Genomic DNA, 25,602 nt, shown 5'->3' on the forward strand with positions numbered 1-25,602 from the left:
GTGTCCTGCCTCCATTACCCCACCTTTGGGCATTCATGTACTTAGCTCTGTAAGCTTATACTAATGGGATGAAATTGACCTGCCTGTTCTGCTGGATATCCAGGTACAGGGAAACCACCATGAGGAGCAAGAAAAACCAAGTTTTGAGTGTGCAAAAGTAACCAAGCTACTATTTCAGTAAGGGGCCAGAGAAGTTGACATGAACATGACAAATGCAGAGAGAAAGAGGGCTGGAAAAATGCAAAGGTCTAACATATTTCTCTTGGACGCATCAGCTTCAACACTGACAGAACACTGAGTTGCTCTATGGCTGAGCTCTCTCCATGTCAGGGCCAAATACAGACCAGAATAAAGGAGTTTTTAACCAAACGATTTTAGTTGGCTGGCAAAGAAAAAAGCATTCTCTTTCCAGAGTCCAGTGTTTAGTAGCTCTACCTTTAGGATAGGCTCTGATCAAAGAATAAGATGCTGGGCCAGTCTCTTAGAGTAGCTCTATAATTATTTTCTCTTAAATGTACCATATCCTGTTACTAGACGGGTTTCTGCTGGTTCCTCATTCTGTAAGTCCATTTAACCCAGGATAATTTATGTTATGCCTTATGTAATTTGGCATCACTCTTCTACCTGTTTGCTTCCAAATGTGTCTGGTAATTTATCTTATAACTTGGTACCACGTGCTTTAGACCCTGAATCCTGAGTAGGATTCCTGTGTTTTCTTGTTGCTTCTCTAAAATTACAATTGTTCTCCCCCGCGTTCCTGGTTTATTCTTGATAACTTCTTTACTAAAATACCTCAGTCAACCATGCCCCACATCCCATGAAAGCAGAAGTGTTATCAGACTTTATTCATTCTTTTAAACCATTCATTTACAAATATTTGTCAAGCATCTACTGTATGCTAGATACTTTCTTAAGTGCTAAGGATACAACAGTAAATAAAAGCAGCAGGGTACTTGCTCTCAAGGAACTTACAATTATGGGAGATAGGCATTTAAACAAGTCATTGTAATAACTACCAACAGGAAAAGAAAAGATGTTATCCAGCAGGTAGCTCTGTGTGTAGGTGTGTGTTACAGGATAAAAACTTTCTGGATGAAATATAATCCAAGTTGAGATCTGAGAAATAGAATTAGCCAGGCACTCTGAAAGAACACCAACCAAAAAAACCTCTCTCCACTTGCTGCTCTTATGACATCCACATCCTGCCTATTTGGCTACCTACAGAGCTCATGCATCTCTGGAGTTGTCACTAACAAAAATTCCCAATAAGAATGCTGTTGATCATGGGAAAGTCAGAAGTTTCCTTCACTCAACTAATGTGGGCAGATGAAAGGAGTGAGGTCCAGTACATAAATAACCTTAAAGCTCTCATTAGGCCATTAGGCCAGTATCAAATCCTTTTTTCCAAGAGTTTTATTTAAAAATTCAAGCTACTGTCAAAGAGAAAAACTTAAACTGAGCCACATGACAGAGTTACCAGGGGGATAGCCCAGCTCAAATGTAGGCTGCCATGATACACCTTCTTGCCCAGAACTTCTCCTGGAGACACACTACCGTCTGTGATAAATTTTAGGAAGACCGAAGACCTTGGGACTTCCTCCATGATTATTATCTCCATATATTTATACTGGAAAAGTTACAATCTGACAGGAGGGGAAGACTTGGCAAAGCACTGTGGTGGGTATCTGATCAGGGGACAGGGGCCTGAACCTGCACATAGAGTTCTGCAGGACAGACCTAATCAAGCAGGCCTCATATTAAGTCAATCTGCATCATTCTGGAAAATCAGCCTAAAAAGTTGAAGTCCAAATACTATAGTTCTACTAGTCACTTCCAAATGATCTTAATACATAGAAGAGAAATACGCTAGACTGCCAGATTGACATGACTGAGTATCTACATTAAATTCCATTAAATCCATTATTTCTGAACCATGGACTTTAATTGACTCTTTACATTCAGCTAGTTGCCCACCTCTATTCTTAGATAGGACCTATTTTTTGGTAGAAGATATTCATGTTCTAAAGATATCCTCCATGAAGGTGGAGACAGGTATACTTATCATGTAGAAAATAACTCAGTGAAGATTTGGATTTAGGTCCATATCAGCTTGCTTCTATGGTGGAATAAATCCAAAAGGCAAGAAGGGAAAGAAAAATTGGGGGACTTATAGTTAAAAGCCTTATAATTTTTTATAACTACTTTCCTATAAAAGATATCCATCTAGATTCAATACTAGCACATTCAGAATATTCAGAGTTTCTTGGATTTAACATACTCATCCCTTTAGCCCTAATCTCCTCTTACAGACTTCTTGAAGGTCAGTCCACTATTCTTCAAATGCCATAAGCCTTCTAGAGCTTGAAAGCCTACTTTTATTCAGCTTTTTCAGAAGCCCAATCTAAATGTATTCTCTCAACCATTTATGGTCAAAATTAATACCTCAAACATTTACATTTGCCTGATTTTGTTTTGAGAGTATCCTGGTGCTATTTCTGTTCCCCACTGTAAATATCTTAAATTAGCTGAGTAATTTATGTGGGGTAAAGATACCCATGAGAAGTCTGACATTTTAAAAAATTAATTTATTTATTTGACAGAGAGATCACAAGTAGGCAGAGAGGCAGGCAGAGAGAGGGGGAATAGCAGGCTCCCTGCTGAGCAGGGAGCCTGATGTGGGGCTTGATCCCAGGACCCTGAGATCATGACCTGAGCTGAAGGCAGAGGCTTAACCCACTGAGCCACCCAGGTGCCTTGAAGTCTGACATTTTTATTTGAAAAAGTCTAGTACCCCTAGAGGTCAAAATTCATAGCAGACAACCAGAAAGCTCCACTGATGATATATTCAAGTCTATTCCATACTACATCTATTGCCAAGGGCCACAAACACTACACTTATTTATGTTAGAAAACAGTGCCTATTTGATTAAGAAACTAGCACAAACACTTTTGACTGTGGACCCATCTAATATTCCGTGGTTCCTTTGTCAATTTCATCCTGACCCCAAACTTCATCTCGAGCATCTGGAGTCCTCATCACCAGTATATTTACTTTTCATTTTTAACCTCTTCTTTGGGAAGACCTAAAACCCAATACGTCTGTGGCAACTGGACAGTACCACCTAACCCTCAGAGAGACACTGGGGACAATGACTAACTAGCCAGGTTTCTCGATATTACATGACAAGTTCATCATTGCTATGAGTTCTGTGCCAGGACAAAGAGCTGGGAAATTTGCATTTTCCATGTTGGCCTCAAATGCCTGTGTGGTGTAAATTTAATGAACTTAATGATTCATTTGCTTCTATTTCAAAGATCATTTTGTACCTTTTCCTGGAAGACATGGTGACCCTTTTATGCAGAACAGCTTTCAAAAACATACTCTCCTAAACCATATGATTTCCAATTGTAACTGAATAATCATTTTGTTATGGAAGGTCCTTGTCTACAACTCCTATGTCTCCTCCATCTTTTCTCTAGCATTTTCAGTTGCGTATAGCTCACATTTCCCAAGAGCGGACTGAGAGAGGAAGGAAGCTCCTTTGTCCATGAAGGGGTAGGAAAAATTCTGACTTTCAGGATTGTAGCAGTAATCATTTCTGAGCCTCTTATATTTATTGAGATAAAAATAATTACTTTTGGTTTACTTATTCATACATATGTGTACACACATATACCTTGGCTCATTTTTATGAAGAATTTGAGGTGTTGTGTAAATACATTGTTATTCAAAGTCTTAATAGAACTTTAATTTTTGAGAGGGAAAATGAGTATCTGTAGGTATTGAGATGTTGATTTTAACATATCTTATAAATATGTGCTTTATTTTCTAACTAGATTACAAATGACCAAAGGATAGGAAATCATTTCTTTAAGGATCTTTGGTAATCTCAGAACAGTATTATTTTAATATTTATTTCTGAAAGAGAATGAGAGAGAGAGCAGGGAGGGGGCGAAAGGGAAAGGGAAAGAAGTAGAATCCCCACTGAGTGGGGAGCCTGATGAAGGGCTCAGTCCCAAGACCATAAATTCATGACCTGATCTGAAATCAAGAATCAGCTCCTTAACCAACTGAGCCAGCCTGGTGCCCCAGAACAGTATTTTTTTTTTTTTTTTTTTTAATATGGTAGGCATTTCAAAGCTTTGAACAGGTTTGTGAAATTCTATGCCGACATTGTTAATATTCCTTTTCAATTTGCTAAGACATAAAACCACGTGTGATATGTGAGGAGAAAACGGAGGGCAATGCAAGGTTGATATAACTTCCCTGAAGGTCAGCCAGCAAGCTTGGGGAAGGACAGAATTAGAACTCACACCCCTCCATTTTCCAGGCTGTTGCTTAGCCCACTGAACCCCACTGTCTCTGACTCAGTGCATTAATATAGAGTGTGAAACACAGATTGCCTGAACATATGGCAGAGAGGATGAGAAGATAATATTCCATGGCAGGATTCATTCCTGCAGACGGGTGGCTGCAAAGGCTGTTTTTTTTTTTTTGCAGAGGATTCAGTAAGTGAAGCGTTAAGCACTTTTCTTATTTTTGTCTCCAAATGATACAACTTTTCCCCTTGAATGAGATCAATTTCTGGTTGTTCCTATTGTCAGGGGAAGCTAGTGGAAGTGAGGTCAGGAGGTGTGCAGATCTCCCCACAGGCTGTGACGGGGAATAATGATAAGTCCCATGCAGAGCACTCAGCATTATACCTGGAGGGGTGCCTATAATTGCTGTTCCCTCTCCTTCCTCAGCAAACCACAACCTGTATTTAGGACACAGGTTCTAGAAATGTCTTCTGGTCTAGATACTCCTGTTCTCCTTAGCAATAATCTGTATCTTATATTCTTTTTTAAAAAATATTTTATTTATGTATTTGACAGATAGAGATCACAAGTAGACAGAGAGGCAGGCAGAGAGAGAGGAAGGGAAGCAGGCTCCCTGCTGAGCAGAGAGCCTGATGTGGGGCTCGATCCCAGGACCCTGGGATCATGACCTGAGCCTAAGGCAGAGGCCTAATCCACTGAGCCACCCAGGTGCCCCTATATTTTATATTCTTAATATAACTTACCTATTTCTTTATCAATATAAATTAGTAGATGCCATTAATAATCTAATTCAAAGGTTTCATACAAAACATTGGACAAGTAATTGTAGATTTTAACTGCAGATTCTTTCTTGAACAGGAGACAGAATATAGGGGTTATAATGGGGTAATAATTGTGTCTACCTCACAGCTTTGTAATGAGGCCAAATGAAGGAGGAGAAGGAAATGAGAGCAGAGGACTCAGCACCCAAGACTTCCAAGACAGAGTCCAAAAGTGCAAGGACTTTAGGCATAATTTAGGGCTGTGGTTTTCAAATTGGTGGATAGACCAAAGAGGGGAATTGGGGAGACTGCAGAGACAGGGTTCCATACTCTTCTTTTCAGTTTATATGCTTTATGTCTGTGCTGTATAATAGAATTTAATGTAAGAGTTTCATTGGAAAAATAGAGGTTTTGTAACTAAAAAATAGTTTTAAAAGCCTGATTTAGGAAATGGTTGGTTCTATACAATAAATTATAGTAGTATAGAGTATAGACATCGGCTTTAGTCAAATATAGCTCTTCATCTAACTAATCCTTTGAACTTGGACCCCTGTGCCTTAGATTCCTTATCTTTAATAATGGGGTAATAATTGTGTCTACCTCACAGATTGTAATGAGGCCAAAGGAGATAATATATGGAAGCACTTAGCACTGAGACTGGCGCACGATTAAAAACACTCACTAAGAGATAACGGCTGTTTTAACTTTATCATTGATTTTACCATTACTTTTGTGGTTATTAGTAGATCTATTCAAGCAAATTGGGTTCACTGACTTATTCTAGCTGGAATTAGGGAGAAAGTGGTGGGACTTGAATGATCTAACTGTGACTGATAGGTCCCCCACTCATGAAAAGAGAGCATGAATGTTCTGGTGGCAACACAATGAGAAAGAGAGTCCAAGGGGAGATGGTATTCAGGGTCTGGGCCGTGCTGAATGGATGAACATGCCCCATGACAAGCTGAAGATTTGACTCTCTTACTTAGGTCCCTTGTTATGGGCTGTTATGTTGTGTCTCTGTCATCACCACCAAATTCATATGTGGAAACTTTAATCCCTAATACCTCAGAATGTGACTGTGTTTGGAAATACAGTCTTTAAAGATCTAATTCAGTTAAAATGAGATTAGGGTGGGCCCTAATGTAATATGACTAGTGTCCTTATAAGAAGAGAAAATCTGGACACTGAGTGTACAGTAGAGGACAATGTGAAGACACAGAGAGGAGGTCATTCTAAAGCCAAGGAGAGAGTTCTGGAACAGCCCTCAGAAGATCACTCCTGACACCTTGATCTTCTATGTCTAACCTCCAGAACTCTGAAGGAATTGACTCCTGTTGCTTAAGCCACTAGGGCAGCGCTAGCAAATCTTCGAGATTTCATAGTTGGGTTTAATTTGGAAAGGTAGCTTTCTTTTACTAACCCAAATGTAGGGAAAACACATGGGGGACTAGTAGTGCCTGGAATTCCAGTTCTAGTCTTCCTTTTTCCTAAGAAAAATGTTAACTGGTACACACTGGGATCTTTAAAGCACCCCCCCCCCCATCAGCATTTAATTTTTTCAGCCAACATAGTTCAGCCAACTTTTTATCTGGTATTCTCTGCCACTTCTATCCTTCCAGACTCCTTATAATGGCATCTCCAGCACGTGACTGGCTCCTCAGCCACACCCTGGGGCCCCGTATAGTCACCACCTAGAGTTAGGGCTTAAAGAGTTTATCCGTCGAGGTTTTCAATCAGACAATATAATGTCTGCCAAGATAATGCCTCTGGAACATCCTGAAATCAACTATGAACAAAAGGCAAACAAACAAAAATCGTTAATTTTTTTCCCCATTAAAAATAATTTTTTTTTAAACCCAGCTGCACCCAAAATGAAACAGCTATCTAGAAGAAATAGAAAGCAGCTTTCAACACCCCCCCCCATTAGCTGTCAGTTCACAGCAACTTCAATCAGTTGGTGTGCCTGAGCCTGCGGTAATATCTCCCCAGCAGCCTCCCACATGCCAAACTTGACTGCTCTGTGTGAGCCACATTAGACTTGTCTGCCATCAATCCCCAGTCTCCTCTGTAGCAGCAGCTTAACGAGGTGAGGGAACTGGCATCACCAAGAGGCAAATGCTGTTTCAGGAGGACCAAGAGGAGCTGAAGGAGGAGCTGCTGTGGAGAAAAGCTGGATATAGGCCATTAAGCAACAGAGTTTTTCTCCCAAGATCTTCTCATATTGTCATTTCTATGCAGATATGTGGTTCTCGAGTCTCCTAATGTCAGAATAGGCAGTGGAAAATGAGTTCGGAAGCACCAAATCACAGCAAGCTGGCCACCCTCACATAATCTTATCTTAGGGAGAGACTGGGGGACCCTATGCCAGTTTCTCTTCATGCACCTCTCAGAGTCGTGAGATCTGTCTCCTCCCAAGATGGACTATGGATTCAGGTCCGGGGCTTCCTTTAAAATTCACAACAAGAAACACTCAGAAGAGTACACATTTTCTTCTTGTTCTCTTCTTGTTAGAAGCACATTCATCACATTATATCACCACTAGGGGAGCTGATCTAGCTTGTTCCTCCAAGGTGCCATTAAAGAGGGCCTCACCTCTGGCAGTAGGACCAAAATGAGAAGCGACTCAGTAATTACACACAGAAACAGCCCCCTGACCAATTCTTTGTGCTAGCAAGGAGAATACCATGTGGAGCAGCCCAGCCTTCTCCTTCACGCCCTTCCTGGGGCCAGTTTCACAGACTGCTTACAGACTGCAGCAGTGCTGAATCTGGAGGGCCTTCTTGGAATAGAAGCTGAACTTCTATTTGAAATGCCTCCCTCCTGCTGTTCTTAAATAACACTGACAACAATAATAGGCATTTATACCAATAGGGCCCTTCAGAACCTTTATTAAATCTTTCCAAATATACTCCCTTGCTTCTCTCCAGCAAAGAAAATATGCTTTGTGACATGTGCCCAGAAGATGGTTGCATAGCTTTTGGCTCCTAGAACGATCCACTGTCTAAAATAACTCCCCTATTTGTGTCCAGGCTCTGACAAATACCTAGCAAACATACCGGCCTGCAAATTTCTTTGACCCAGTAATATGGTGTATTTTTTTTTTTTTTTAAACCACAGAAACTCAACAAAGTAACCTTAATGGTCCACTTGCTCAACCCCACAGCTGATATTTGAATTAGAATTGCAACCAAGTAGCCATACAGTCTTGGCTTGAATTCCTGGCATGAAGAATATAGAAGGCACTACCCTCGGCACAGTGGTTCTCATGGACCACCATTATCCCCCTTAGGATGCTTAAATTCTCTTTTATTAATTCCATTTAGCCTATCCCTTTCCCCAAAGACCACGAGTATAATGGTAGTTTGTACTGAACATGACCAGTGTTTGAAGAGTGACATTTTCTTCATGTCTTTTATTATACAATTTGGGATAATTCTCTAATGATGCAACTTGGCTTAATGAAAATAGCTCTGACCTTGGAGCAAGAAGATACAGGTATGAGTCCCAGCTTGCTCAATTACCACTCTATAAATTGGGAGGCCTATCAATCTCACTGTTTATAAAATGGGAGTAAAGCTGTATGCCCTCAAGAGGGTTGCTAAGCGGGTTTGATGGGATGATATATATGAAAGGAATTTGTAAATGGTAAATTGTTACATTCACATAAATTGTTTATTCTTTTTTTTAAATTTTCAGGTTGCTCCTTGGAAAATTATGCTAAAGTGGGTAGAAAAGGGAAAAGGGCAAACACATAGTGATTTAATTAGATCCGCAGGACATTGCCTTCACATGGGTAGATGGAGCCCCCACCCCTTCGGATTTCAGTAATGGATATGTGGTAACTTAATATGCAAATGAAAGGCCTCAGAGGGCACCCAGTCTCCACATGTGCCAATTAATCAAAAGAAACAGTATCATCTCTAATTCCACTAATTAGAGAATCATCCATAAGCCACTAGGTTTCTGAGCTACCGAGGTTTAATAAATTTGCAATAAATTACGAGTAATACGTTAGCCAGGGACTAAATTGCTACTGAGCTGTATGATAAGAGGAGGACTCAGGTTATCTATGTATTTAAAGGTTTTCTTAATTTTATTATTGTTTTTCCATCCTAAAAGGATTCTGGACACTTAGTTGTGAAGGGCCATAGATTCCTATGGTTCAATGTAAGAAGGGGCCCAGAAATAACACATAAGGGCAACTATCAAATTATGTGATTGGAATTTTAACAATGTATAATTCATCCAAATGATTGCTTGCTTTAAAACAGCCACTATATGGATTTATGCACTTGTTTAATAATACTAAAATTGTTAAAAATGAGGTGATCCTCTGAGAATTGTTCTCACCTACTCATTTATTCATTTAAACCTTCCCAGGGGTAACAAACTATCATCTGAGGGCATATTTGAATTTGGAGGCAATTATAAGATGTTTGGATCTATTCTGGTTATGAAGGTAGGTGATCAAGTAGAATAATCCCATTTGTCGTCACTCGAAGGACCTGTCTCATGCCCTATATGCTTGTATGAGAAGACTGATAGCTCTAGAACAAAACTCTGGGTATTAGATTTGAGTTCCAGTATAAGATTGGGTTGGCTTGCGGGTATACTGGACACATCTAGTTTGAACCTGTTAACGAGGCATTTGGTTTTTAAGTTCCCTCAAAGTATAGGTGAAAGAGGTAGAGGCCTTTTCTCATGCTGTTTATTTATCTAGGATTTTTTTTTCCAATTCAAACCCTATCCCTCTTTAATGTTCACCTTATACACCATCTCAATTACAAAGATTTTCCTGATAAGTCTCCAACTGGTAGTTTTTATTGTGCTCTTTGAGCTTTCATTGTACCTGACTTGCACCTTTCTTATGGAAGCTACTGCTTTCTGTGTTTTATTGTGTTTGGCTTTATATACTTCCTATCACTTCTTATATGTAGTAAATTTTGGGGGGTAAAATTTGTATCTCTTTGAGTCTCATGCAACTAAATTAAACTTTGTTCATTAAATTTCCTCAGCTAATAGTAGCTTACTAAATGAGTTATAAAGCAGTCTCTATATATATACAATATAAGCAAGATACACATACACATACATACACATATGTAATAACTATACATACAGAAAGACATCCAAGTAAGTACCAAATTTACATATATAAAATATCACTCTTAATGGTAAAATGTTAAAAATTATTTCCTTTAATAAAGAAAATGTGATATATGTGATATATATATATATATCATACATATACACACAATGGAATATTAGCTGTAAGAATAAATGAAATATTGCCATTTGCAAAGACATGGATGACTAGACAGTATAATACTAACTGAAATAAGTCAGTCAGAGAAAGAAAAATGCCATAGAATTTCACTTTTTTCAAAGGAAAAAAGGAGTTTTTTCCTTTCATTGGAAAAGAAAGTTTAATTTTTTCAAAGGAAAAAAGAGAGTGAGACAAACCAAAAAACCGACCGTTAACTATAGTGAACAAGCAGATGATTACCAGAGGAGAGCTGGATTAGGGGGTGGTTGAAATAGGAAATGGTGATTAAGGAGAGCACTGTCACATGGGCACCAGGAGATACATGGAATTACTGAATCACTACCTTGTATACCTGACACTAATATAAGGTATACCTTGAATACCTTGTGTACCTGAAACTAATATAACACTGTATGTTAACACTACTGAAATTAAAATAAAAACTTAGTAAAGAAAAAAAGATTAAAAAGTATTGCCTTTAAAATTAGAATGATACAAAAATGACTTCTATCATACCTTCTCTTCACCATTATGATGGAAATCCCAGCCAGTACCACAGGACAAAAAGTATAAAGACCAGAAGGAAAGAAACAAAAGTATCTGTTATGCACAGATGACAAAATTGTATATATCCGACGCATCCAGATAATGAGAATGGTTTTGACTTCACTTCTTATTCAAGAACAAGACACCACTGAGAATCTTAGAGCACAGGAGTGAGTCTGAAGCAACCCTCTATTCTACAGAGACCAAGACAGATGGCATTAGAAGGGTAAGAAAAGTGGCTATACAATTACCATGTTACCCTTCTCCCAGGCTAGTGCACCACTATGTGGAAAGGTCTCCCTGAGTCCCCAGTTCCTCCAGTAGGAAAAGAGAACCTGTAATGGGGGTTTCTTTGCTAGAGCCTCATTTTGATCTCATACCACAAAGATTGCACAGGAATCTGCAGGGATCAACTATGGGGAATCTGACTGGCACACAGATCTTGGCAGACTGAGTTCATACCTATAGTGTCCAAGTAGTAATTCCAATTAACAGCTTTTCTTATCAAAAGAAGGTAAGTTCGGGGGTGCAATCTGACCAGGGAACTTGGTGAGGTGCAGATCTGCCTGATTTGGATCCTCAAATGAAATTTTGCCAGCTCTAGAGCCTAGTCTTCCCATGCCCAGGAAAGGAAGAGTCATAGCCCCACATATGACCAGAAGGGCTGGTAACAACTCCAGGAAGCTGAATGGCCCAGTGGCACTAGAGACCAGAGAAGGGTGGGCAGTGCTGATTGCCCTCAGAGCAAAGGCAGTATCAGGCATGGAGGGTCCACTGCTACCCAGAGGCTGGGGGTTAAATACACAGCTAAGGCTGAGGGTAGTGCTGGGAACCTCCCAAATGAAAAGCCTGATTGAAAATTTGAGGGTAGTGTAGAGTGGCCCCTCTAGACTACCTTCCCAGGCAAAGGAGCTGAGACATAGCCACCCCCTATTGTGAAGAGTCTTCTAGCTCTATCTGACCAGAAGGGTGTGTATGTGTGTGTGTGTGTGTGTGTGTGTGTGTGCGCGTGTCTGTATTAATCTGAAAGCTGTGAAGCTGGAAGCTGTGCAGTTCAGTGGTGCATGAGCTGAGAGAAGGGCAGGCAGAGCTGATAGTTTGCCAAGCAAAGCTAGTGGCTCTGTTTGGGTAGGAAACTTGGGGAGTGGTTTGGTTTGAATTAAGACAAGAAGCAAAGAGCTTTGTTGGCTTTAGAGCTGTTTTTTCCACTATACCCAGGCAGGGAGTCTAATTTGCAGTCCCACTAATCTCTGAATAAAGTGTTCAACTGGAGACCCTAATGAGAACACACAGAAGCTTTATAACCCATTCAACATCCCTACATACAATAGCACTTGAACAGTGAGTACAACCGTGGTTTCTTCTGTCTGCAGGGCAAACCAGGTGGCCTCCCCTGACCAGGGAATTCAGTGCATAGTCTAATCTGAATTGGGTCCTCAAACAAGCTGCATAAGCCCTGGGCCCCATCCTGATGTCTTACTAGGGCAGGGAAGCTAATTCATAGCCCAAACTGTTACTGAATATGGTACCCAGTTCCAACCGTCTCATCAGCCTCACCCAAGAATTCAGACAACCATAGAACATATCCTACAACCTCACTTTGGTAAGGAACTAAGCCAGCAGTCCTATCCAACTATTCTTAGCCAAAGGAACACCCCTTCTTCCCTATCCTCAGAAATCAGTTACCTCATCTCTAAATAGAGCATAATAGCAGGCCCCACCTGCCCAAAGATATTACCAGGAAACACACCCATAAACCCAAACTGAGCCAACTGGTGCAGAGCTGTCTTTGTCTAAGCAAATCAATAAACTCTGGAAAAGGAGCCCAATTGCTCAAAGGTACAGATATCAATGTAAGGAATCAAGGCTGACAAAAAATTCAGGTAAATATGACACCACCAAAAGAAACAAATAAATCTTCAATAACTGACCCTAAAAAACCGAAGATCTATGAAATGTTAGACAAATAATTCAGAACAGCCCTCCTAATGAAGTATAGTGGACAAGAAAACCCAGACAGACAACTAAACAAAATTACTAAAACAATGCATGAACAAAATGAGAAGTTTAACAAGAAAATGGCAACCATCCAAAAAAAAAAAATCCTAAAATTTAAAATATAACTGGACTAAAGAATTTGATGTAGAGTTTCAACAGTAAAGCCAACTATGTAGAAGAAAGAATCAGTAAACTAGAGGATAGGATATTAGAAATTACATAGCAGCAAAAAGAAAACAGAATGAAAAAAAGTGAATAAGTTTATGGGAATTATGAGAATGTAAAAAAAAAAATTGTACTATGGGAATTCCAGAAGAGGTAGAGAATAGGACATAAAATATCTTTAAAGCAATAATGACTAAGCAATAATGACTAATAATGACTTCCCAAACCTGGGACATCCATATCCAGGAGGTCCAGAGAATTCAAAGAAGGTTGAACCTCCAACTAGGCCTCACCAAGACACATTATAATTAAATTATCAAAAGTCAAAGATGAAGACAGAATTTTAAGAGCAGAAAGAGAAAAGAGAGGTTACATACAAGGGATCAACAGTGGATTTCTCAACAGAAACATTTCGGGCCAGGAGACAATGGGATGTCATATTCAAAACATTGAAAGAAAACAGCTGTCATCTAAGAATTCTATACCTGGTGAAGCTGTCCTTCAAAAGTGAAGGAGAGATGAAAAACTCTCCCACACAAACAAAAGCTGAGTGAGTTCATGATCATTAGAAGTGCTTTATGAAAAATGTTAAAGGGAGTTCTTTGACTGAAAGTAAAAGAAAGCTAATTAATATTATAAAAACATAAAAAGCATAAATCTCACTAGTAATAGTAAATATAGAGTCATAGTTAGATTCCGCAGCATGGTAACAGTGGTACGTAATTCATTTACAACTCTATTTTTAGTATATGTGCTGCCGAAGCGAGCACTCATTTACAACTCTAATTTAAAAGTTGACAAAAAATGAATGTAGCAAAACTAACCATAACTACAATAACTTGTTATTACACAGTATCAGAAACACATAAATTGTATCAGCAATAACCTCAAATGTGAGGCTGGGGTAGGGGAAGAAGTAAGTATACAGTTTACAAATTCTATTGATGTTAAATTATAACCAATTTAAAATAGGGTGTTAGGAGTTTAAGATACTTTGTGTAAGTCTTGTGGTAACCACAAGGGAGAATCTTGTAGTAATTATGCAGAAGAACACAACAAAGAGTCAGAGTATCAGTATACTTCAAAACATAACAAAAGACAGCAGATAAGAAACAAGGAAAAATAGATCTACGAAACAACTAGAAAACAATTGAAATGGCAATATTAAGACTTTACCTATCAATGATTACTTTAAACATGAATGGATTAAATTCCCTAATTAAAACAATACTGAATGGGTTAAAAGCACACACACACAAGATCCAACAATATGCTACCTATAAGAGACTCCCTTTAGCCTTAAAAATACACATAGACTGAGAGTGAAGGGATACAAAAAGACATTTATTTCAAGGAAATGGTAACCAAAAAAGAAAAAAAATTTAGGAATACCTATATTTCTATTAGACAAAACAGTTTTTAAACTAGGAGTCATAAAAAGAGACAAAGAAGGTTATTATATAATGATAAAGGGGTTACTATGTCAGTAAGTTATAATAATTGTAAGCATTTATGCACCTAGCTTTGAAACACCTTAGTATATAAAACAAATAATAAGAGAGCTAAAAGGAGAAATAAGTAGTAATATAAGAATAGTTGGAGACTTTTATATAACTCTTAACAATAAATAGATCATCCACACAGAGAATCAATAAGGAAATAGCAGATTTTATTATTATAGATCAAATGAACCCAACAAATACATAAAGAACATTCTATCTAACAATAACAGAATACACATTTTTCTAAAACACACATGGAACATTTGCTGGGATAGGTCATATGTCAGACCACAAAACAAGTCTTAGAAAATTCAAGAAGAATAACTCCAAATATCTTCTTTGACCACAATGTTATGAAACTAGGAATCAACAACAAGAGGAAAGTTGGAAATTCATGAACACATGGAAATTAAACAATATTCTCCCAACAACTACTGGAACAAAATATTAATTGAAGGGGAAGTGAAAAAGTTTCTTGAGACAAATGAAAATGGAAATGTAACATACCAAAACTTATGGGGTGGAACAAAATCAGTTAAGGGAAGTTCATTGCAATGAATGTCTACATTTATAATCAAGAAAGATCCCAAATACATAGTCAAACTTTACTCTTTAAGGAATTAGAAAATAAATGAACTGAGCCCAAAGTTAGCATAAGAAAGGAAAGAATTACAATGGATGAATTGAAATTCACAGGATCATAAGAGGTTACAATGAACAACTATATGCCAACAAACTGGGTACCCTAGAAGACATGAAAAAAAAATCTTAGAAATATACAACTTACCAAGACAGAATCATAAGAAATAGAAAATCTGAAGAGCAATTACAGGTGAGGAGACTGAATCAGTAATCAAAAATCTCCCAGTGAAGAAAAACCCAGGACCAAATGGTTTCACTAATGAATTTTACCAAACATTTAAAGAAATAACACCAATCCTTTTCAAACTCATCCAAAAAATCAAAGAGGATGGAATAGTCTTTGACCAGGACCAGATGGTTTCACTAATGACCAGATGGTTTCACTAATGAATTTTACCAAACATTTAAAAAAATAACACCAATCCTTCTCAAACTCTTCCAAAAAATCAAAGACGATGGAATACTCCCAAACTCATTTTATGAAGCCAGAATAATTATGACATAAAACCCAGAAAGGGACACTACTAGAAAAAGAATATTGCTGATGAATATAGATGTAAAAGTTTTTAAATAAATGTTAGCAAACTGAATTCAGCAACATATTAGAAAGATCATTTACACATGATCAAGTGGAATACAAAGATGGTCCAACATAGGAAAATCAACATGATGCATTACATTAATGAAATGAAAGAAAAGAATTACATGGTCATTTTAATAGATGTAGAAAAAGCATTTAACAAAATTCAACATCCATTCACAATAAAAAACAAATTAGGCATAGAAGGAATGTATCTCAACATAATAAATGCCACATACTTTAAGCCCACAGCTAATATCATACTTAATGGTAAAAGATTGAAAGCTTTCTCTAAGATGAGGAGCAAGACAAGGGTGCCTACTCTCCCCACTTCTATTGAGCATAGATATGGACATTCTTGATAGGCCAATCAAGTAAGAAAAAGAAATAATAAAGTATCAGAATTGGAAATTTAGAAGTAAAATTGTCTCTATTTGCAGATGATATGATTTTATACACAGAAAATCCTAGACTCAACCAAAAACCTGTCAGATTTGGTCAAGGAATTCAGTAAAGTTGCAGAATACAAAATTAACATACAAAACCCAGAAACATTACTCTACAGTAATAATAACTTTTCTTAAAAAAAATAAATAAAGAAAACTATCTCATGTAATAGCATCAAAACAATAAAATATTTAGGAATAAATCTAACTAAGAAGGTAAAAAATATCTGTTCTTAAAACTATAAGATACTGATGAAGGAAATCAAAGAAGACACAAATAAATGGAAAGGTATACTGTGTTTGTGGATTGGAAGAATTAATATTGCTAAAATGTCAATACTATTAAAAACCTTCCATATAGGGTGCCTGGGTGGCTCAGTTGGTTAAGCATTTGCCTTTGGCTTAGGTCATGATCCCAGGTTTCTGGGATCGAGTCCTACATCTGGCTCTCTGCTGAGTGAGGAGCCTTTTCTCCCTCTCCCTCTGCCTGCTGCTCTGCCTACTTGTGCTCTCTCTTTCACAAGACAAAAACAAAAATAACAAAAACAACAACAAAAAACTTTCATAGATTCAGCACAATCCCTTTCAAGATTCCAATGCATTTTTTAAAGAAGTAGAGAAAACACTCCTTTAAAATTTGTATGGAACCATAAAAGACCTCAACTAGTCAAAGAAATTCTGAGAAACAAGAACAAGGCAATAGGTTTCACACTCCTGATTTCAAGCTATACTGTAAAGCTGGAGTCATCAAAACTGTATGGTACCGGCATAAAAACAAATAGACCAAAAGAATATAATCAAGAGCCCAGAAGTAAACTCAAACATATACAGTCAATTAATAGTTGACAAGGGACCTAAAAATACTCAATGGAGAAAAGACAAGTCTATTCAATAAATGGTGCTGGGATAAATGAAAATTCATATAGAAAAAATAAAACTGAACCCATATCTTACATCACTCACAAAAAAGAACAGAAATAGATTAAAGACTTAAATGTAAGACTTGAAACCATGAAACTCCCAGGAAAAAACATTGGAGTGAAACTCCTTGACATGGGTCTCTGTAAGGATCTTTTGGATATGACATCTATAGCACAAGCAACAAGATAAAAAATACTTAAGTGGGGCTACATCAAACAAACAAAAAAAATGTTTTTACACAGCAAAGGAAACCAACAAGGTGAGAACAAAACCTACAACCTGCAAAATGGGAAAATAATATTTGCAAATCATTTATTTGATAAGCAGTTAATATCCAAACTATAAAGAAACCTGAAGAGCAAACCTCCCCCCCAAAACAAAAAAGCTGCCACTAAACAACAATAAAAAGCACTCACACAAAAAGCCTAAATGGCCCAATTTAAAAATAGAAGTACCTAAATAGACATTTTTCAGATTAAAACTACAATGAGGTATCACATCATGGTTGTTACAATGACCATCACTAAAAAGCCAAGAGACAACAAATGCTCATATGGATGTGAAGAAAAGGGGACCCTTGTGCTCCACTGGTGGGATTATAAATTTATACAGTCATTATGGAAAACAGTATGAAGGGTCATCATAAATTTTAAAACAGACCTATCATATGATTCAGAAATTTCACTTCTGGGAATATATCCAAAGGAAACAAAAATCTTAAGTTGAAAAGATATCTTTGCCCTCATGTTCATAGCAGCATTACTTATAATAGCCAAGACATGGAAACAATTAAAGTATCCATCAATGGATGAATGCAAAAAGAATTTGTGATAAACACACAAAATATACACACACACATATATACCCACATAATGTAATATTATTCAGCCATAAGAAATGAGGAAATCTTAGCATTTGTGACAATATGGATGAAACTTGAATGCAGTATGTTAAATGAAATATGATGTCAGACAGAGAAAGACAAATTCTATATGATTTCACTAATATGTGGAATCTCTAACAATAACAACCCCCCCGAAACAAATATAAAAAACTCATAGAAAAAGAGATAACCTGTGGTTACCAGAATCAAAGGTGAGGGGGAAGGTGAATTGGAGGAAGGTGATCAAAAGTTACAAGCAAACTTCTTGTTATTGCAAAAAAATTAAGTACTAAGGATATAATGTCAAACAGAATGACTATCACTAATATTGCTTTATGAAATATAAGAAAGTTTTTAAGACAGAAATCTGAGAATTTTTATCACAAGAACATTTTTTCCTTTTTTTTCTCTTTTCTTTTTATTGTACCTACATGAGAAGACAGATATTAGCTGAACCTACTCTGATGAACATTTCATAAAATATGCAAATCATCTTTCATACACCTGAAACTTAATACAGTGTTATATATCAATTATTTCACAATAAAAGTGAAAAAAATGTTGACATAAATACCCAATAAAACTTACACAGTTTTGGAGTTAGGATTTAGAAAATTGGATGGCTATAAAACAATAAAACAAAAGTCAACTGCATTTCTAGATCCCATTAAAAAATCAACTTGAAAAAGGATATTTCTTTTTTTTTTTTTTTAAGATTTCATTTATTTATTTTATTTGGGAGAGACAGATAGTGAGTGGGTAAGTGAGTGATCTGGGGAAGGGGAGGGAAAGGAAAGGGAGAGGAAAGGGAGAGGAAAGAATCCCAAGCAGACTTTGTGCTGAGCACTGAGTCCTTGTGGGGCTCGATCTCACAACCCTGATGGAGATCATGACCTTAGCCAAAACCAAGAGTTGGAGCCACACAAGTACCCTGAGGAAATATATTTCCGAAAAGATATATAAACAAATGGAAAGTATGCCATATTCATGAATAAGAATACCCATGTTATAAAGATGTCAGTTCTCAAATTGACAAGTGAGATTTAACATAAGACTATCAAGTGTGAACTGCTTTTTCTGGCTGTTATTGTTCAACCGGACAAATTAGTTCTAAAATTTATGCACAAAGACAAAGAGCCTAGAACAACTAAGAAATACCTAAACCAAGGCACCTGGCTGGCTCAGATTTGTAAGAGACCTTTCATACGATCAAGTTGTCATTTTCAATTAGTGAGAAAAAATTAAACTCTTATAATAATTTTAAGACTGTAATATTTATCCAGAGGGAAATAAATGAAATTATAGTTCTACCCAGCAATACATAAAAAATATCAATTTTAATCCATTGAAATGCATATATGCAAAGATAAAAACTTCTAGAAAAAATTGTAGGAATGTCTGATGACCATGAAGTGAGGAGAGATTTCTCAAGTAAGATATAAAAAGTTTAAATGATAATGGAAAAGATTGATAAATTCAAGTATATTAAGCTTTTTTTAAAAAAACTTTTAATCAAATATTTTGAAGAAATAAAAAGCTAAGGCACTAACAAGATGTTTTTTCTTGCAATTGCAATTTATATAACTAAAAATGGGTTATTATTCAGAATAAATTCAAAATTCATAAAATCAGTAAAAATAAGGTAAACCACATAAATACAGGAAAGATATGAACAGGCAGTTCATAGACAAGGAAATATAAATGACTAATAAGCATATGAATAATGAAACTTTAGTATTAATCAGGTACAATTTTCTAAATGGTATAATATTTAATATGATCTTGAAAAATTAAAGTCTGGTAATTTTAAGTGTGACAAATATTCGGGGCAACAAAAATGGTTAGTCTTCCAGTGAATGTACAACTTAATATGGGTAGAGACTGCTAGTTATCTCCCAATATTTGTCTTTCTTTTCTTTTTCATCAGTAATTTTATTTTAACTGGATCCATGGCCAGTTAGAGTAAAGACTTGATTTCCTGGTTTCCTTTGCAGCCAGATGTGGCCATGTAAGTTCCAGCCAAAGGGATATGGAAAAAAAAAATGTGCTGTGTTCATCTTTTTTTTTTTTTTCCTCCCAATTTATTTATTTTCAGAAAAACAGTATTCATTATTTTTTCACCACACCCAGTGCTCCATGCAAGCTGTGCCCTCTATAATACCCACCACCTGGTACCCCAACCTCCCACCCCCCCGCCACTTCAAATCCCTCAGATTGTTTTTCAGCTGTGTTCATCTTTGGGGAAAGGGCTATATACTTCTTGTTTTTTTCTCTTTCTTGCCAGCCAAAATTGTATATATTGGCTGAAGCTTCAGAAACCATTCTGGACATTAGGTGAATCTGTGGATGAAAACTATACAGGACCCTGTGCCTTTGATGCTGTGATGTATCATATCATCTCCGGACTGGCTGCCTCCGAACTTCTTGAACCTGAGATAGACATGCATGACTTTAAACTGGTATGACTCTTAATTTTTTTTAACTATTCACAACATCCTAACCTAATTCTAACCACCACAACCTCATAAGGAAAAAATTTGACATTGTTCCTTAAACTTAAAGATGTGCCTATCTTATATTTTCCTAAGTATATGCTTTGAACTACCACATTCTTATGTGCACCAGGAAGCCTGTATAAAGGTATTCATAGTAACAAGTTTCTGAGACTAAATATTGGAGATAACCCAAAAGCTCACAGATAAGAGAATGGCTAGGAATAACCTAAATCTCTAAAGAAACTACAAGCATGATAGAGTTTATAAAATTTCAACCATAAGGAAGCTTAATATATTATTTAGGATACATCCATCTATACAATTTGTAAGTTATGCAATGGAATGACAAAATCAAATTGAGGATAGTCGTTACCTCGGGTATACGAAGGAGAGAGGCTGCAGAGAGAGCTATAGGGGGAGCTTTAAAATAGTCATAAACTTCCATTTCTTTTAATGCTTGGTGCTAAGTACAAGGATATTAATTATATTATTTTTATTTTAAACTTACATGTCCATAGATATTATTTTGACTGTGTAAAAAATTTTATAATAAGAGTGGGAAAAACAGGGCACCTGGGTGGCTCAGTTGGTTAAGCGACTGCCTGTGGCTCAGGTCAGGATCTTGGAGCCCCAGGATCCAGTCTTTGGGCTTTCTGTCCAGCAGGGAGTCTGCTTCTCCCTCTAACCCTCCCCCATCCCATGCTCTCTCTCTCTCATCCTCTTTCTCTAATAAATAAATAAAATCTTTAAAAAAAAAAAAAGAGTGGGAAAAACAGTAGGGAGGACAAAGTACTGCTTGGATTTTTGAGGCATGTGTGAAGTAAATCTTTCTCTGGAAATATGAAGAGATTTAAGCCTGACCACAATGCTTTTTAAGCACAACTGCTATGGCAGAGCACTTCTTTCCATTTTAAATATGCAAATGATTACCAAGGACTTACAATTCAAATGGACAAAGGTAACTGCCCCTATTGACAAACAGACTCTGAAAACTCAGTCTATAATCACCACAACTGTCTCCACCATAGCTATCACCTTAACCTCAATGTTGTTACTTTGTATCACCTCTTAGGTTCCTGACAGTTTGCTAAATGCTTACTATTATTATCTCAACAATCCTCAACAATCCCATGAGCTAGATATTACTGACTCTTTATAAGATCTGCTTGAACTTCAGCTCAGAGCAGTGAATGAATAAACTGGCTTTGTCATAGCTAGTAAATAGCAGTGTGTGGGTTCAAATGTAAACCCACCTGTTTCCAGAATGTGCACAAGTACACACTGTAACCATCATACTGCTTCTCCATAGCCCTCATTTCAAATATGTCTACTTTTACTGTCACTGCTTCAGGCACAGTAATTGGTACCTTGGTTTCTCTGAAGCCATATTCATAGAGATGCTTTAAAGAAGGAACAAAAAAGAAAGAATGTAGTGAAGATATGGACTGATTACTGATGATACTTCTGAGAGTTTGGAAGATGAGAGGAAAAGATGCAGGACATGCTGAAAAATTGAGGGCAAAATGATAGAAAAGGAGAAGACAAATTAAAATCAGGGAAATAGGCAGGGAAAAAAAGGATCAGGAGAATGAACAGAAAATAATAAGACCATCCTAAAGAATTTATTTTTTCTTTTCCCCAGAAGCCTCTTTCCTCACCTTGGAATAGGTGTTTCATCTTCTGAAATGAGTTGGATAAATAAGAAGAAAAGGTTGAAAAGTAATTTCATGTCCACAGAGCAAACCCTAGGATAGATTGTTTTTCCCTCAAAAGCCTTTTATCCAGAAAGCTTTAAGGTCTTATAGTTTTGGCAATAATTATGGCAGTGGCAATAATAATGCTGCCTAGGTGGTGTTTTCCCCTTGGCAGCATGTGTATACCAATCAGTTTGTCACAATAATGTCTTTAAGTTCACACACTAATTTGCATGAATCCATTTGTTAGTCTACAGAAGTAAGGGCGCTTTCATGCCCTTGGACCTCAGTGTATTTGGGGCTGTCTATCTTGGACAGCTGCGCTAATGAGGTACTTTTAGGTCAGAACAAAAAAGTTCTTGCTTTGACTTATTTTGTATATTTGAATATTTTAGCTGTGCATTTGAATGTATATATCACGAATCTATGTAGAAATGTCTATGGGGTGTGAAAACTCAGATTGTTAGTGTGGGAATACAACACCTTGTACTCGCAAAAATTCTTTAAAAATAGGATATTTACCTACTTATTAAAAAAGAGATAATTTTGGTGCTGCTGGTTAGCAGGTGGGGTATGTGAGATAAATTTTTCTCTTCTAAATTCTATGATATATGTGTTGTCATGAGCTCTATTGTATATACGTATTATGTGGTTTTTGTAGCAATGACTATACAAAATTCATTGAATCCCTTTTTTTTATTTTAATGATGTTATGGGAGTTGTGAATAAGAGATAGAAAGGAGGCAGACAGAGTAGTGGAAATAGTTAATTCAACCTTTCTAAGGCATGCCGGGGCTAGGAAATCAAAGGGTGTGTTCAGATAATTCTGAGACAGGAGAATTAATTCCACGATGGATACGCAGTGAGTATTACTGGAAGGGAAGCTGTGGAGTAGTGGGCCTGGAGTCAGAAAATAGTTGCAAGACAGGTTTCTTAACTCCTCATTTTAAAAGTTCAAAATTTGCAGCATCATGGTGGCTCAGTCAGTGAAGTGGCTAACTCTTGATTTTGGCACTGGTCATCGTATCAGGGTCTTGAGATCAGGCCAGGCTTGGCCTCCCTGCTGGGCATGGAGCCTGCTTAGGATATTCTCTCTCCCTCTCCTTTTGTCTCTTCCCCAATTCCCTACCCAGTGCCCCCACTTATGCACCTGTGCTCTCTCTCAAGAGAAAAAGAAAAGTTCAAAATTATGCCTGTGCAATCAATGTCAATGAGAGGTATATTATGATGAATTATGCTTGTACATGTTTTTGTTTGTTTTTTTTTTTTTCCCAAAATTTAATAATAAACAGAGAGGTCAAAACCCAAGATTATTTTCTAAATTAGGGCAATGATCTGTTTGGACTATAATGGCTGGAAAACTTGTTAGAACTTCATGATAAAGCTCTTTAAAAGGGCTTTATCTTATCTTCACAAACTCTACAGGGGAATACTTTCTAATTTGCTTTCACATTACTAAAAGGACTCCTGTTTTTATACGAAAACTAGTTCTGTTATTTCTGATGCACTGGTTGACCTAATACCATGAAGCTTTAAAACCATTCTTGCATCAAGTCTTCTTTTCCTAATTATTATTATTTCACTGCTGCTGAGCATGAATATTATGCTAGATATTATCTTCTTAGCTCTTCTTAAAAGTTAATAAAAAATATGAAGTTTCTCTAGTCCTTTGGTGACTACAACACTTAATTAACTTAGCCATTAATTCTTGTCAGTCATTATCACCCTGGGGATTTCCTTTACATATTATATATGAAATCAGTCTGCTAGAATACCTATTAGATGGTAGGCTGTATAAGGGAAAATTTCATAGTTTTCACATAAAAGAAGGTGCTCAAAAAATGTTTATTGGATAAAAGAATATATAGACAAATCATTTGTATAGGTTTAGTGGAAATGTAGCTTTTGAAAAAATGAATTCCATGCCCACATTTTCCCCTATGATTTCTTTCTAGTGCTTTGAACTACCATTTGAGAATGTAAGTTGTCTAGATACTTTGTGACTATATAACCATATACATTCAACAAATTCTATACATCCATTAGGTAAAGATGAAGAAAATAATTTTGAAGAGTGTAAATTTCATTAGGTGTAGAACAGTAATAGGAAAGATATACTGGTAGACTCTCCATGAATTCTGCCTGTGATTATATACTACTTAGCTTCTCATTTTATGAACAAGTTCTACCAGTTTATAAAGAAGTGTTTGACAAGTTACTAGGAAAAAACATTGACAACATACAGCATTTCTGAAGAAATGTAGGGCAAAAGGGAAGCCAAAAATTGTTAAAACTAAATCCAACTACTAAGGTAAACCGTAAAACTAAATCACCTGATTCTAAAGGGAGAACCTTGGAAAAATAAAGGTAGAATGCCAAAATAACAGAACTGTACACTAAAAAAGGTGAATTGTACTATATGTAAATCATGCTTCTATAAACCAGACTAAGAAAAAGGCAGTTTTATAAGTAAATAATATTTCACTATTAAAATTTTTCTCCCATTTCTGAGGCTTCAGTGAAGCCATGGGACTAATAACTGTACCAGAGGGGGGAAGGCTAAAATTAAAAATATCTCGATTAAGGTCAAGAATACTGATTTTGGGGGTGCCTGGGTGGCTCAGTGGGTTAAAGCCTCTGCCTTCGGCTCAGGTCATGATCCCAGGATCCTGGGATCGAGCCCCGTGTTGGGCTCTCTGCTCAGCAGGGAGCCTGCTTCCCTCTCTCTCTGCCTGCCTCTCTGCCTATCTCTGTCTGTGAAGTAAATAAATAAAATCTTTTTTTAAAAAAAAAGAATACTGATTTTGGATATCAGATAAATATGGAAAATTGAGTATTTTATGTTATTTTGGGCCAATTTAAAAAACCCATATAAATACCAGCTTATTCAATGGTAAAATTTAGAAAAGAGTAAATATATGAGAGGGTTATTATGAGAATTTATAATTATGATGTTTATAACACACTTAAGATACAGCCCCAATCATTTGAATCATACATTACCTTCTACTGGGGCAATCAGAAAGGCTTCACAGATGAGAATGAATAGAAAGGACATTAACTGGCAAGGAAAATAGAATGAACAAAGTGACTAGGACAGATAGGAAAAGGACATGTGGTTTGAGTGCAGTACTGAATCTCTGAAAGGGAGAAAAGGAAGATACATCTAGAAATGTGGGATATTACCAGATGGTAGATGGCGTTAAATATTATTTTAAAGAGTTTGGATTTTATTCAATGAGTAGTAAAAAACACTTAAACATTTTGGATTAGTAGCATGACATGATTTAAGTGGTACTTTAGGAAGATTAATTTGGCAGCCACGGAAAAGGGCAGAGTAGAGGTGAGAATAGCTAGATATGGAAGTTCGTGTAAGAGATTAA

The 25,602-nt window shown here is 36.8% G+C and overlaps 1 protein-coding gene across 2 annotated transcripts in view; it reads right to left on the reverse strand.

Annotated features, from left to right (window-relative positions):
• LOC122908525 (limbic system associated membrane protein) overlaps nt 1–25,602 on the reverse strand; it is a 656,564-nt gene that overhangs the window by 154,989 nt on the left and 475,973 nt on the right. The gene's annotated exons all lie outside the window — the stretch shown is intronic.

Source organism: Neovison vison, chromosome 6, assembly GCF_020171115.1.
Source record: "Neovison vison isolate M4711 chromosome 6, ASM_NN_V1, whole genome shotgun sequence".
NCBI lineage: Eukaryota > Metazoa > Chordata > Mammalia > Carnivora > Mustelidae > Neogale > Neogale vison.